At 45.6% G+C, this 13063-nt stretch overlaps 1 protein-coding gene across 13 annotated transcripts in view; it reads right to left on the reverse strand.

The window, feature by feature from the left end:
• Positions 1 to 13063, reverse strand: part of MTMR3 (myotubularin related protein 3) — a 74648-nt gene that overhangs the window by 40082 nt on the left and 21503 nt on the right. For 3 of the 13 annotated variants that reach the window (XM_039560833.1, XM_039560835.1, XM_039560836.1), the window contains one exon: positions 2759 to 2836. The exons of the other annotated variants lie outside the window; for them this stretch is intronic. The gene's annotated coding sequence lies outside the window, so the exon portion shown is untranslated. The remainder of the gene's footprint in view (positions 1 to 2758; positions 2837 to 13063) is intronic. 13 annotated transcript variants of the gene reach the window in all.

Raw genomic sequence — 13063 nt, forward strand, 5'->3', positions numbered from 1 at the left:
CAAAAAGTAGATATAAAATCCTGTGAGAGCTGGAGAAGGACTTGGGACAGGACCCAGGGAATGGCTTCTCACTGCCAGAGGGCAGGGCTGGATGGGATATTGGGAAGGAATTGTTCCCTGGGAGGGTGGGCAGACCCTGGCACAGGGTGCCCAGAGCAGCTGTGGCTGTCCCTGGATCCCTGGCAGTGGCCAAGGCCAGGCTGGACATTGGGGCTTGGAGCAGCCTGGGACAGTGGGAGGTGTCCCTGCCCATGGCAGGGGGTGGGACTGGATGGGCTTTGAGGTCCCTTCCCACCCAAACCATTCTGGGATCCTATGATATAAAAAATACCTTGTTATTTCAAGGAACTCCTTCAGCTTCACACACAATTATCAAAGAAACACCAACTTAAATTAAAAAATTTGGCTTTATTACAAATTTGAAGCTTGCTTAATATCTCTGAGGAAAAGTTTTAATTTAATGGGCACTATGCTGGAAAAACAATTCTTTTATACTTCAGTTTTATTAGATATATGTAATTTATAAGTTTATTATATAACCACCTACATATTAATAAAACCAGCATTAACTTAGAAAATTGGGTCTTTTTAAATATCTTACAGCTGTGTTCCTACAATCCAGCACAAACCTCCAGCAGAGACTACCCGAAGTACCAAGTTTCAGTCTAACTCCTGCATTCAGTGCAGAACAGTTTCTACTGTAACAGTGGGGCTTTTTCCATGAATGCGAGAATCTTCCTTTTTAAGGCGAATTTTGGGAAAGCTGTGTGGAAAAAAAATCTGCCTGTTTCAGTTTGCATCAGGATTATCAGACCCAAAGGGTGATGCTGCCAACATAAATGGTACAAGAAGTTACAGGACTGGTTCTAAACCAAACACTTTGCTCTGGCTGCTGCTGGGCATCAGTGAAACGCTTCAGCGACTTCCCTGCCACCAAAGGAGTTCTGAAAATTGCTGACAGAAACAGCAAAAAGGCTCAATTGTTACAATGAGGCTCTCTGGGCTGATGGGCAGTGAATACTCTGAAAGAAATCATTCCTTTCCCATCAAGTCAACAAGCTGATCCTGCTCCCTCCAGCAGCTCAAGGTCACTGGGCTGAGCACACGGGAGAGGAACAGCTCCGGGAGCAGGGATGGACCACACACTGCTCAGGGACAGCCCAAACCACACCTGAACTGACATTTCCTTCTATCCCAAAGCTTTCTAACCCATTTCCAGCTCACCAAACTCTTCCCATGGGAACAGAAGGAGGATCCCAGTGACTGTTGACACCTCATAAGGGGATTTCTGGCTTTAGAAGCCTTGGAAGTGAGAGCAGAACGTTCCTCATATCATCAGCTCCACCAAGCACTCCTGAACTGTCCCCACCATAATTCCCCACTGTGCTGCTCCAAGGGACAGCTTGGGACAAAGCCAGCCCAGCACCAAGTGGCTGCACAAACCCATTCTCAAGTTGACCCACAGCAGTTTTAGGATTAGCTGCAGAATGGAAGGAGAATTCTCCTTGTGTTTAACTGCAGCTCTGCCCTGACAGTAAAACCCATTTTCCAGAAATGAAATGGAAAGGTACAAACACAGCTCAGATAAAAAAACCTGGCCAGGAAAGCAGCCTTAAATTCAGGCTCCTCCTTATCAACAGGATCACATAAAAATAGCAGCCAGCTGATACACTGAGCAATGAAACGTGGTTTTATTGCTACCAACAATACTGGGTTTGGTCAGGACTGAGGCCAAAAAAAGGTGATGTTATCAATTTACTGTCTGCCCTTTTACCTGCAATTCCATGTGTGTTAAATTACATCAAAAAGTAGATTGGTCTTGTTAATTCTCCATCCTTATGTTCTGCTTGAAAGGATAAATGATGAGCAAAGGTTGTAACCTCAGACTCTGTTCAGCCTCTATGGGAACATCTTAATTACCTTTTGTTTCAGATGTGCCTTCTGGTTTAAATTATGTACATAATTAAGAGTAGCAATAACCATCTGTTTGCCTGTGATTCTAAACAAAAAAGATTAGATAAATAAAGGATCGTTTAAATTCACATATATTTAAATGCACTTGGACTTAGAGCAAGGAGAACTGGAGGAAGAAAAGGAAAGAGGAAGAATCCAAGCATTTCACTTTGTTCCCTTACCTTACCCATCCAGAATGAATTCCATTTATTTTAATATCAAAATCAAATTGAGCTGCCCCCTGAGCTGTTTACATCCTGTGGCACAGTTACCCTCTGAGTCTGAGTTTGGAATCCAAATTTTTTGGCAAAGGACCATTAGAAAATTTGAGATTTAAACATTCAGGAATGCGCTGTACCTCGAGCAAAAGATGCTTCTGCTGCAAACTGAGAACACTTCTCCCCCTTTGCAGGTGGAAAGAAATTTCTGAGATAAGGATAAACACTCAGTTTCCCTCATTTCAATCCCTGACAGGGAGGTTTCTCCTCTTTCCTGGCACTGCAGGCTCCAGTAACTGAGTAACTTTCACCAGGATTTACTGGGAGAGCAGCTGACAACACGAATATTTGCACATTATTCAGGAATAGGAGCAAGACAAAGAATCATGTTTGAAGATTGAGCACAACTAAGAGTCAGGAACCTTTTTTTTTAATAATTAAAGGTTGCAAACTCCAACTCAGCGAAATACAAATTTTTGTCTAAGATCTTGGAAAACTCTTAATTAAATAAATTAAGAGAATAATCAATGATAAGCACAGAATCCACGAACAAGCAGCTTATTTTATCAAAATAATGCAATTCTTACCACAGAATGAGAGAATAAACAGTCCTCTCTTGTCCCACAAAGTTCCAACTGTTCTATTCTGATACTTCACATTGGCAGCTGCAAATAAAAAGGCAACACCTTAAAACATGAATTTTCCCTTGAAAAAATCCACTTCTGAACCAGCAGCCTAGACAGGACACTCCACTGGTACAGGAGTCTGGACTGATTCAAAAGGAAAAAGAGAAAGTCTGAGTGCTTTGTAGTTGTAACAAGAGAGAGAATTCTAGGACTGGATTCCGATGGATACATGTGGATAAGGAGCAGTTCTGAAATCGTGGCCACAAAGCAATTCAGAATTTTCATAAATGAGTGAACAAAACCTAAATTACTTCACAATACGAGCTACAAGAGAGAGTTTTATAGAAGATCCAACTGGATTTATATTGATCTTCAAAGTGGTTTAAATTTTACACTGCAATTGGCATTTCTGGCCCCAAGAAAGCCAATGAAGACCCCCCAAACAGGGGTTGTTGTCCCTGTGCTTTGCTCCAATGGTGCAAAAATCCCAAGAAGCAGCAATGCTCATGAGGCCACTCCTGCCAAGCCCTATCCTTTGGATTTTCAAGCGCTGTACAAACACTTATTGCCTCAAAAATGAGGTATTGTGCCAGAAATATACATTTATCAAAAACGATGTGGAGAAAATATCTGATCTGCTTCGTTCCCACAGTCACTCCAACAGGACCAACAGATGTCTCCTGTGGCATCACAATGACTCCCGGGACAAAAAGTTTCACACTAAAATACCCAAACCCTAAAATTACAGTTCCAGACTAACCCAAACCATTCCTAGAGCACACGAGCAGCCAAACTGATGGGATACCACTCCCTTGTATCCAAAGATTTGCTTTTCACAGTAACTTGGATACTCTCCCAGTAGCACACTGCATGTGGATGTGCCTGGAAAGTCCAATTTCTCCACCATATAATCCTGCTGCTGGAAACAGTTTGCCTGGACTTGGATGTGCCACAACTATGGATAATTTTCATATTCTGGTAAATGAAATAAAATATTTCTGTATTTTGCATTCATTGTGTCCTTTAGTTTATGGCTTATAACAGGGAAAATAAGTAATACTCAGAAAAAGGAGATATAATTTTAGGACTGACGCAGTAGAAAGAAACAGTTTAAGAAGTTGTGCATCAAACATTGTGCATTTAAAAGAGTTGTGCCCCAAGCCCCGCATCGCCAGCTGGGTGAGGGAGGGGATTGTCCTGCTTTGCTCTGGGGTGGCCTCTCCTCGAGTGCTGGGGACAGTTTTGGGCACCAAAGGAGGGGCACAGGGATGGAAAAGGGTCTGGAGGGGCTGAGGGCAGAGGACACTGAGCTCAGACCTCACCAGGGGCTGCAGCTCCTCCTGAGGGCAGCTCCGATCTCTGCTCCGTGGGCCAGGGACAGCAGCCAGGGAATGGCTGGAGCTGGGCCAGGGCAGGCTCAGGCTGGAGAGCAGGGAAAGGTTCTTCCCCCAGAGGCTGCTGGGCACTGCCCAGGCTCCCCAGGGAATGGGCACGGCCCCGAGGCTGCCAGAGCTCCAGGAGCGTTTGGACAGCGCTGCCAGGGATGCCCAGGCTGGGATTTGGGGTGTCTGGGCAGGGCCGGGAGCTGGGCTGGATGGTCCCTGTGGGTCCCTTCCCATGCAGCATTTCCATGATTCTAATACAAATTTAGATGTACCAGAGGAATTCTACCATCTCCCACGATGGACACTTTAGGGAATCTCAGTATTTACACAACAGGGACATGAGGATGTGCTCTAACAGAAAGGCCCTGTGTTGACACCAGCTGTCCAAAACCTCAGCTAAACTTTGATTTACCATTTTATAAAACAGTTTCTAAAAGCAACATTTCATTACCTGCAACAGAGGTCAACTTTGTTTTCGTTTTTAAAAAATCCCTCTCAGCCAACAAGCCAAACACCAATCCCAATAACTTTATGGGTCGATAATCAGCCCCAGCACCCAGATGGGAACGGGCACAGTTTGACTGTGAGGTACCAGCTTGATCCTGCAACAAGTTCAACTTCACAGCTGCCTGCTGATACAAAGTCACCTTTCAGGGGAATACGGAGCAGGTTTATTAAACACACCAAAAAAAGCTATGAAGGCAGGCTATACAATTGTAGAATGACTCCTCCGAGACAGTTTTCTGGCCAGGTATTTGCTTTTCAAAAGGCAAGATACACATTTCGGGTGCAGGAACTGGACTGATTTTGTGTGGTTTCAGCCCAAACGAACAAAAAGAAACAAACTCTTCACAAAATCTGCAACAAGCATTTTATTGATTTTAATGAGGCTTGGAAGAAGCCACCAAATCGCAAGAGTTTTGTCAAGAAGTTTAAAAACAGGAGAAAAATGTTCCAATATAAGCATTAATAATTCCACTTTATTCCTGCCAGAGCTTGGCAAACACCCCCTGACACGCTCATCAGCATTCCTGCTGCAAGGCTGCTGGGCTCTGATAAGCACCTCCAATGTTATCACTTCCTAAGTCAACAACTTCTGCCAAAATAAGGGGAAAAAAGCTGCCTGTAAGAAGAAATGCAGCTATGAGTTCTACTGCCCCTCTCCAAAACACTAATTCCTGATGGGAACAGTCCCAGGTCAGGGGGAGATGTTTAATTAACACATCCCAGAGAGCTGCCCCTCAGGAGAGGGATGCAGCCACCCCTTCCAGAGGCTCCCACCACCTCCTCTGCAGCACCTCAGCTGTGTGAGCCACAGAGAAGGGATTCAGCACCATCAGGAAAGCCAAGGGTAGGAGATCAGTAAATCCTAAGTCAAGGATAGTCAATATTTTAAAGAATAGGCTTTGCAGCACCTTTATTGGATTGTTACATTCTCAGAGCTGGTTTGGTTTATCACAGAATGGTTTGGGTGGGGAGGGACCTTAAAACCCATCCAGTGCCACCCCCTGCCATCCACTAGCCCAGGCTGCTCCAAGCCTGGCCCTGGGCACTGCCAGGGATCCAGGGGCAGCTACAGCTGCTCTGGGCACCCTGTGCCAGGGCCTGCCCACCCTCCCACGGAACAATTCCTTCCCAATATCCCATCCAGCCCTGCTCTCTGGCACTGGGAAGCCATTCCCTGTGTCCTGTCCCTCCATGCCTTGTCCCCAGTCCCTCTCCAGCTCTCCTGGAGCCCCTTTAGGCCCTGCAAGGGGCTCTGAGCTCTCCCTGGAGCCTTCTTCTCTCCAGGTGAGCACCCCCAGCTCTCCCAGCCTGGCTCCAGAGCAGAGGGGCTCCAGCCCTGGAGCATCTCCGTGGCCTCCTCTGGACTCCTCCAGCAGCTCCAGGTCCCTCCTGTGCTGGCCCCCAGGGCTGGGGCAGCTCTGCAGGTGGGGAATCACCTGGGCAGGGCAGAATGCCCTCCCCTGGTTCCAGCACAGGTGCCCAAGGGCATCCTGTCACTGCCCAACCCAGCCATGCCACAGGTGACTCTGCCATAGGGCTCCAGTACTGAAGGGGATGGGAACACTTCACTTTTCCTTTGAATCATCTTCTAAGATCCTGCTCTGGAGCCTATTTTGGGAACTTGGGCATTGGGTGAACACTTCACTCAGCACAAAGGTCTTGCCTCCAGTTTTTTTTCTTGGAAGATGTTACGGACAAGTAGAGTAGTTGCATTGTATATCAATGATACAGTGAAACACAAGTAATAATACAGCTGGGAGGGGGAAATTCCAAATAATGGTTTCCAAGTTGTAATACTTTTATCCCTGGCCATACTCTAACCCCTGGAATTCCAAGGGCAACCCAATCCAACATCAAAGTCAGCCCTACTCTGAGCAGCATTGGACTACAGGAACTCCAAAATCTAAATTATACAAGCCTGTGACAGTGTTTTTCTTGACATTTATTTTAATAAAACATTGGCAAATAGCTAGGAAAAGCACTCTGGAGAAGTTTCAATCAACATGTTTGTTTAATTAGGTGATTGGAAAGTTGTCTCTACAGTTTCTTTGCTGAAAGGCTCCATCAGCCAAAGCAGGAGAGCCATGATTTGATAAGCATGGAAATGGCACAGAGGAAAAATAACTTGGGAGAAAAACAAATCCAGATTTTCTCTAGCTGCAAGTTATCTTCATAAAGATGTAAACAAACACAACCAAATGAAGCTTTTTTCCTGCTAACTGACTATTTTGAAGATATATTTTCCCCTCCCTTTGCCGAAATACGGCATTTCCACACCAGTTGTGCCACACCATGTCACAACCTAACATTATGCAAGTGTGGTTTTTAATGAGAAGTTCTGCATTCCTGTTTACATTTCAAACTTCCCAATACCGCTGTTCCCATATACCCAACCTCTGCCATGAGGGGACCTTCTCTTGCACGGGATTACCACACACACCCCCATTTATTTCATCACCTCTGCGTTTGGCTGCTCTCTGCTCACTTTAGCTCACAGGTTGTTCTTCTCCTACCCTCTCCTTTTTCTGTTCTTCCTGGTGGATTTTAGCTTCCCTTCCCTACTATTTTTACACTGTTCTTAGTGTGCTCAGGAGCAGGAACACAGTGCTTCCATCAGCTGCCCACCAGCTGGGGGATGTGGTCAGCTTGTGGCTGTGGAAACCACAGAGGGATGGGAGCACTGGGAAGGCAGCTGCTCCCGAGGCTGGATGGGGCAAGGCTGCTCCTTAATAGAAAGTTTTAAAACATGCACACGGAGAAGAAGGAATGCTGATCTTCAGGGAGGCATTTTCTGGTTTCTACTGCCACGTGTCACAGTATCTTTAAGGCTGGAAAAGATCTTTAAGGCCATTGACCTGGCACCACCGTGTTCACCACTGACCCATGTCCCCAAGGGCCACATCCACAGAGCTGTTAAATCTGTCCAGGGCAGCTGTGCCAGTGCCTGACCAGCCTTTCCACGAAGATGTGTTCCCTAACATCCCACCTTAACCTTCCCTGGTGGAACCTGAGGCCATTCCCTCTCATCCCATCCCTTTTTCCCTGGGAGCAGAGCTCGACCCCCCCCGGCTGCCCCCTCCTGTCAGGGAGTTGTGCAGAGCCACAAGGTCCCCCCTGAGCCTCTTCCCCAGGCAGAACAACCCCAGTTCTCCCCATCTTGTCAATCATGCACCTCCCTGGCTGAAATGACATCACTCCCAGCTGGAAAGCAGCTGGATATGAAGGTGTGCACACAGCAACAGTGAAATACCTGACAGGGACAGCCACACGGAACATCCCACGTTCCCACAGCAAGGATGGGACTGTCCTGCATCAGAGCATTTTGAAAAGATCTCCTTCCACTTTCTGTTCTCTCTGCTTTTATGAGTGACAAATAAAATTAATTATAAGAGACCAAAGCATCAAAAAAGTTTTGTCAACATCTGTCACTGCACTGACTCATCCACTAATGGCAGGTTGGCATTCGGGCTTCCTTCATCTTCCCACTCGGAAGAGGCATTAATCTGCTTTTAAAGCAGTTTGATTAAGCTGATTATCTTTGCATATTTGTTAAAGATCACTTCTTGCACTCTTCAGAAATTAAATGCAGAAGCAACAGTTCAAAGTTAAAACAAAAAAACCAGCTTGAAAGAAAAGCAGATTTTGAAATGGCTGAGGAAGGCAGGAGGCAAGGCAGGAGAAGCATTTCTGGGGGTCTGAGAGCAAAGGATAGTACAGAAAAAATTGATTTTGCATTAAGAAAGGTCCATTTTTTCCATAATTGATGTCAAGAATAAAAATCAATATTTAGCTGGGATAACAGTATTAATTATTCCAAAAATAAGAGGCTTTTTAGGAAAGTGCTCCTGAGTAAAAGACTCTACATCAGTATTTTCCTTCACTGATCTCAAAACAACCCAGGTCAAAAGACCACAGCAAGCTTGAAGGCAAAAACCACAACAAAATGTCACTTTTTCTTACAAAATTTCAGGCTCTCTTTTCTTTTAATTCCTCTTTCATTTGGATAAAACCCTGGGATCCAAAGGCTGCAATTATTCATACATAAGCCAGGATACAATTTACCCATCAGAGATCTTCTGTACTGTGTCTATAATTTTCCTTTTAGTTCAGTTATTCCATATTCCTCAGTTTTATGTGCATGACAGATGAGGAACAGCTACCAAGGACCAACGAGCTACACAGATTGGTCTGAACTGTGGAGAGACCTGGAAGGATGGGATCTGAATCCAGGATCTGGATTTTTAGTGTGGAAGCTGACAGGACATGGACCCAGTGGATTTGTGGAGGTTCTAAGCTGGAAAGGTGACCAGGTGTGCTGGGAAGGGGATTTATGTCAACAGGTAACCAAAGAGCCATGAAATGTAGGGCAGTATTAGACTGGAGTTATGAAACAAACAGCAAGGTTAGAGCAGGCAGCAAAAGTTTCCATTTGAAAAGGCAGAATGGAGAAAGAAGGGAATAATTTGCTCCTCACAGTTCCCATTTTTCCTTTAAAGGTCCTCACAGCCCATTTGCCATGAGTCACATTCCCTCCCCTCTTTCTGCCTTTCTAGAAGAAAGGCAGCAAACAAGGAGAAGTGGCTGTTAATCAAAGTCTCCAAGGTTTTACTCATCCTCTCAAAACACTTCAGCATCTCCCTTCCCTCCTCCAGTCACATCTTGCTTCAGCTCAGACCTTCCTGTAAGTACCTGAGCAGAGGGAAGGGGCAGAGGGAAGTGCTGTTCCCAGAGGAGCATCCCACACTGCCCAGGACAGCTCCTCACCTGCTGGGATTTACTGACAGCCAAGGCAGCACTACAGACACTGACAAGTAATTTAGAAAAAGAAACAAAGTTTTGAAAATACAAAGAATCATGAAGCAAATGTGATTTGAAGGTTCCTCTGGAGTTTCAAGATGCACTCCCATGAGACTTTTCTCCCACACTGAACTTCCTCACGACAACACAGGCAGTCGGAGCCCTCAGCTCCTCAGTTGACCTCATTTTCACCACACTTTTCCTGGCATAAAAACTTTGAAAATCTCTTTAACAAAACACCACTGGATGCTTTTGTCATAAGACAACTTTCTTGAAATAGCAAATTCCTGTTACTAATAATCTATTAATGCTTTGAGAAATAAATGCCTAAGTTATTATAAGGTGTAATAACAAGGAGGCCCGGCAATCATGGAATGGTTTGGGTGGAAAGGGACCTTAAAGCCTATCCAGTGCCACCCCTGGCACCTTCCACTGTCCCAGGCTGCTCCAAGCCCCAATGTCCAGCCTGGCCTTGGGCACTGCCAGGGATCCAGGGGCAGCCCCAGCTGCTCTGGGAATTCCATCCCAGCCCCTCCCCACCCTCCCAGGGAACAATTCCTTCCCAATATCCCATCCAGCCCTGACCTCTGGCAGTGGGAAGCCATTCCCTGTGTCCTGTCCCTCCATACTCCTTACAAAACCCCTTCTCCAGCACTGCTGTGCTGCACAGCCCAGAACAGGCAGGACACAAATTCTGTTTGCTGGTATCAAGGCCTATAATGAGACATTCCTTTCTCTGCTTGCACACCTTGCACAACGTAAAGCTTTAATCCATTAATTCTTCAATTGCATTGAAAAGACAGGACTGTCAAGGAGGCCATGGAAGATCCACACACCCACCCTCCCCAGCTGCATCGAGGATGGAGGCCATTGGGACGCTCCGTGTTCCAGGACTCACACTGGATCATCTTACATGACTGGGAAAGTTAATATTTCAACCTAACACCAGCACTTGGTAAAATTGTGGCACACTCCAAAAAAGCCTTTTTTGATGTGGTATTAAGGTGGTTTTGCTTTATAACAGACTATGCTATTCCCTGAAGCATGGTGAGCCAGCAGAAAGGGTACTGCTCCCATACTCCTCCCAAACAAAACATTCCCCTTCTTTATTTTACACCAGCTCTGGCATTTCAGACCCATCATGGCATATTCCAACTCCTCGGTACAAGGCAAAACTAACCCAGAGAGCAGATTACAGAACCACCACTCTACAGTAGATGTTGTTTGCTTCTAGAGCAGCACAGCCTGAAAAACTGCAGGACATTTCAGATTTATAGAATTTGAGGCAGAATCGCTTCAGCTCCTGCAGAAATGACATTTCTTTACAGAACTAATCAATTAGCTCGTTCGTCTCTTAACCTGCTCAATTCTTTGAGAAATATTCAAGTAGTTTTTCAGTTTGAATGGCAGAGTTTACAGTTCAGACACTAAGCACCCTCCCAAAACCCTGATCCACTTTAGAGCTGTCAAGCACACGACTGCATTCTGTACTGAAGGGAATTGAAGGGGCTTTCAGGAGTAATTCACGTATTCTGTGAACCTGAGGATGAAGAGCCCTTCCCTTCAAAGTCTCTTCAATTACCATGGCAGAGCACAAGTATGTTTGATCACAGCATTATTTACAGTATAAAGTAGTAATTAGCTCAATCCAAGAAAAGCCTTGAGTTCAGGTATTCCCTTATTAAGCCATGCAAAACAATCCTGAAGGGAATCAAATAACCATATTGAAAGAGCTGACCTAAGGTGAGAGCCAGCTGTATTCAGCTAAAAGAGACCCCTTTTGACAAACTGACCCCCTAAATTCCGCATTTCAGGAGGTAATCAAGGACGAGAGTAGCTTTTCTAGGCTCACAAAAAGCTGTTTCCTAGAGAGCAGTCCACACACTTGTTTGGGCATCACCCACAAGGCTGTCAAGACACTAAGAGCACTCACCGTTCACCAGGCGCTCCGTGTGTGCAAATACTGCAAAACTCAAATTTGGAGGAGATAAAGCCAAGTGTGCTTGTCCATGATAAGGGGACCAGCAAGAGCTGGGTCAGGAAACCCCAGCAGCTCAAGGGACTGCACAGAGCTTTATGCTGGCTCCTGTTTACCCAGCAAGTTCCAGCCAGACCCAAGGTTTACCAGAACAGGGTTCTGCCCTCCCTGCACTTGAGCAGCAACTCCTTCCCGGGAGAACAGCCAGGCATTTCCACCAGCCCACTGCCAGTTTCAGCTTCTCCAAACTTTCAGCAGTTTCCTATCAAGTTACCTACAGAGGAGAAGATTCCCAGTGACGTTGCCCTCAGCCAGGCAGAGCAGGGAAGAGCTCTGCCTCCTTACAGGAATTAAGACACACACAGGACTCGGATGCCTTCCCCTGTTAAATCCTGCATTTCGATCACAAGGGACAAACTGGTTTGGATCATCTACCAGCACACTGCCTCCAGGAAAGCTGCTGCTTCCTGGCCTTTCCCTGGTCAGCTGATTCACAGAACCATGGAATGGTTTGGGCTGAAAGGGTCCTTAAAGCTCATCCAGTTCCACCCCCTGCCATGGGCAGAGACACCTTCTGCTATCCCAGGTTTCTCCAAGCCCCGTCCAACCTGGCCTTGGAAGTCCTCAGTTCACTAAAGCAAAAAGAAAAAGCAGGAAAAGCAAATACTTTCCCTCCTGTAGTTAAACTGCCTCAGTATCTTCCAAGTATTAAGACAGTTGGTTATTCCTATCTTTTTCCACTTGTGGAAAGTCACAGTTAATTTCAGAAGCAGGAAATGTAACAGCAAAATACTACTTTCCATTCACGAGTTGTACTTAAATAAGAGCTGGAGATGGACCTCAACTCAAACAAACAGCAGGCAAAGAAAAAGAATTTTAAAGAGGGTCCTGCCCATGAAGGCACACAGAAAAGGGACACGGAGCTGTCTGAGTAGCCAGCTTTAGTGAAGAGCAGTGAAACTGCATCTCACCAAGAGCCTCAGCAGAGCAGCCACGAGGGATTGAAGCACCACAGCCCTTTGATGTGGGAGGCAGGAGGCCCATGGAGGAGTCTTGCAGCTCCTGTGATCGCCTCAAGAAATGTTTTAATGGGCTTCAATTTCCGTAGCTGGTTTGGAAGATCAATTACACACATTAGCAGTATCTGGTGTGAAGTGCAAAGGTCTTTAATAGAGCAGTTAATTTTGTCACACTGCATCTGTATTCCTCTAGAGACACAACAGTGCTGCTTCAGAACCAGTTGACTCTAATGCAATAGTTAGACCAATAGTCCTCCATCAACTAAATCAAGGTAGATGCTCTGCAATCTTCAAATCTTGAATGTGTCAAGGACAAGAACAACTACAATTTCTAAAGTCACGTCTCCAGATTGCCCAGGGAGGCTGAGTTCAGTCAGGACAAGTCCCCAAAATGTTTTCTCCACAACAACTTCCATAATACTGAAAGCATACAGGCTTGTTCCCTTACACCAAAGTTGCACAGCCCTTCAGTGCCAGGAAGGAATTTAGTTGGATTAACAGAATATGCTTATTCTATAAACTAAACAGCACGAAGCCAAAGTTAAATATATTTAGGCATTTCAGAGACACCAAGAAGGGT

This window comes from Corvus cornix, chromosome 15 (genome assembly GCF_000738735.6).
Source record: "Corvus cornix cornix isolate S_Up_H32 chromosome 15, ASM73873v5, whole genome shotgun sequence".
NCBI classification, from domain to species: domain Eukaryota; kingdom Metazoa; phylum Chordata; class Aves; order Passeriformes; family Corvidae; genus Corvus; species Corvus cornix.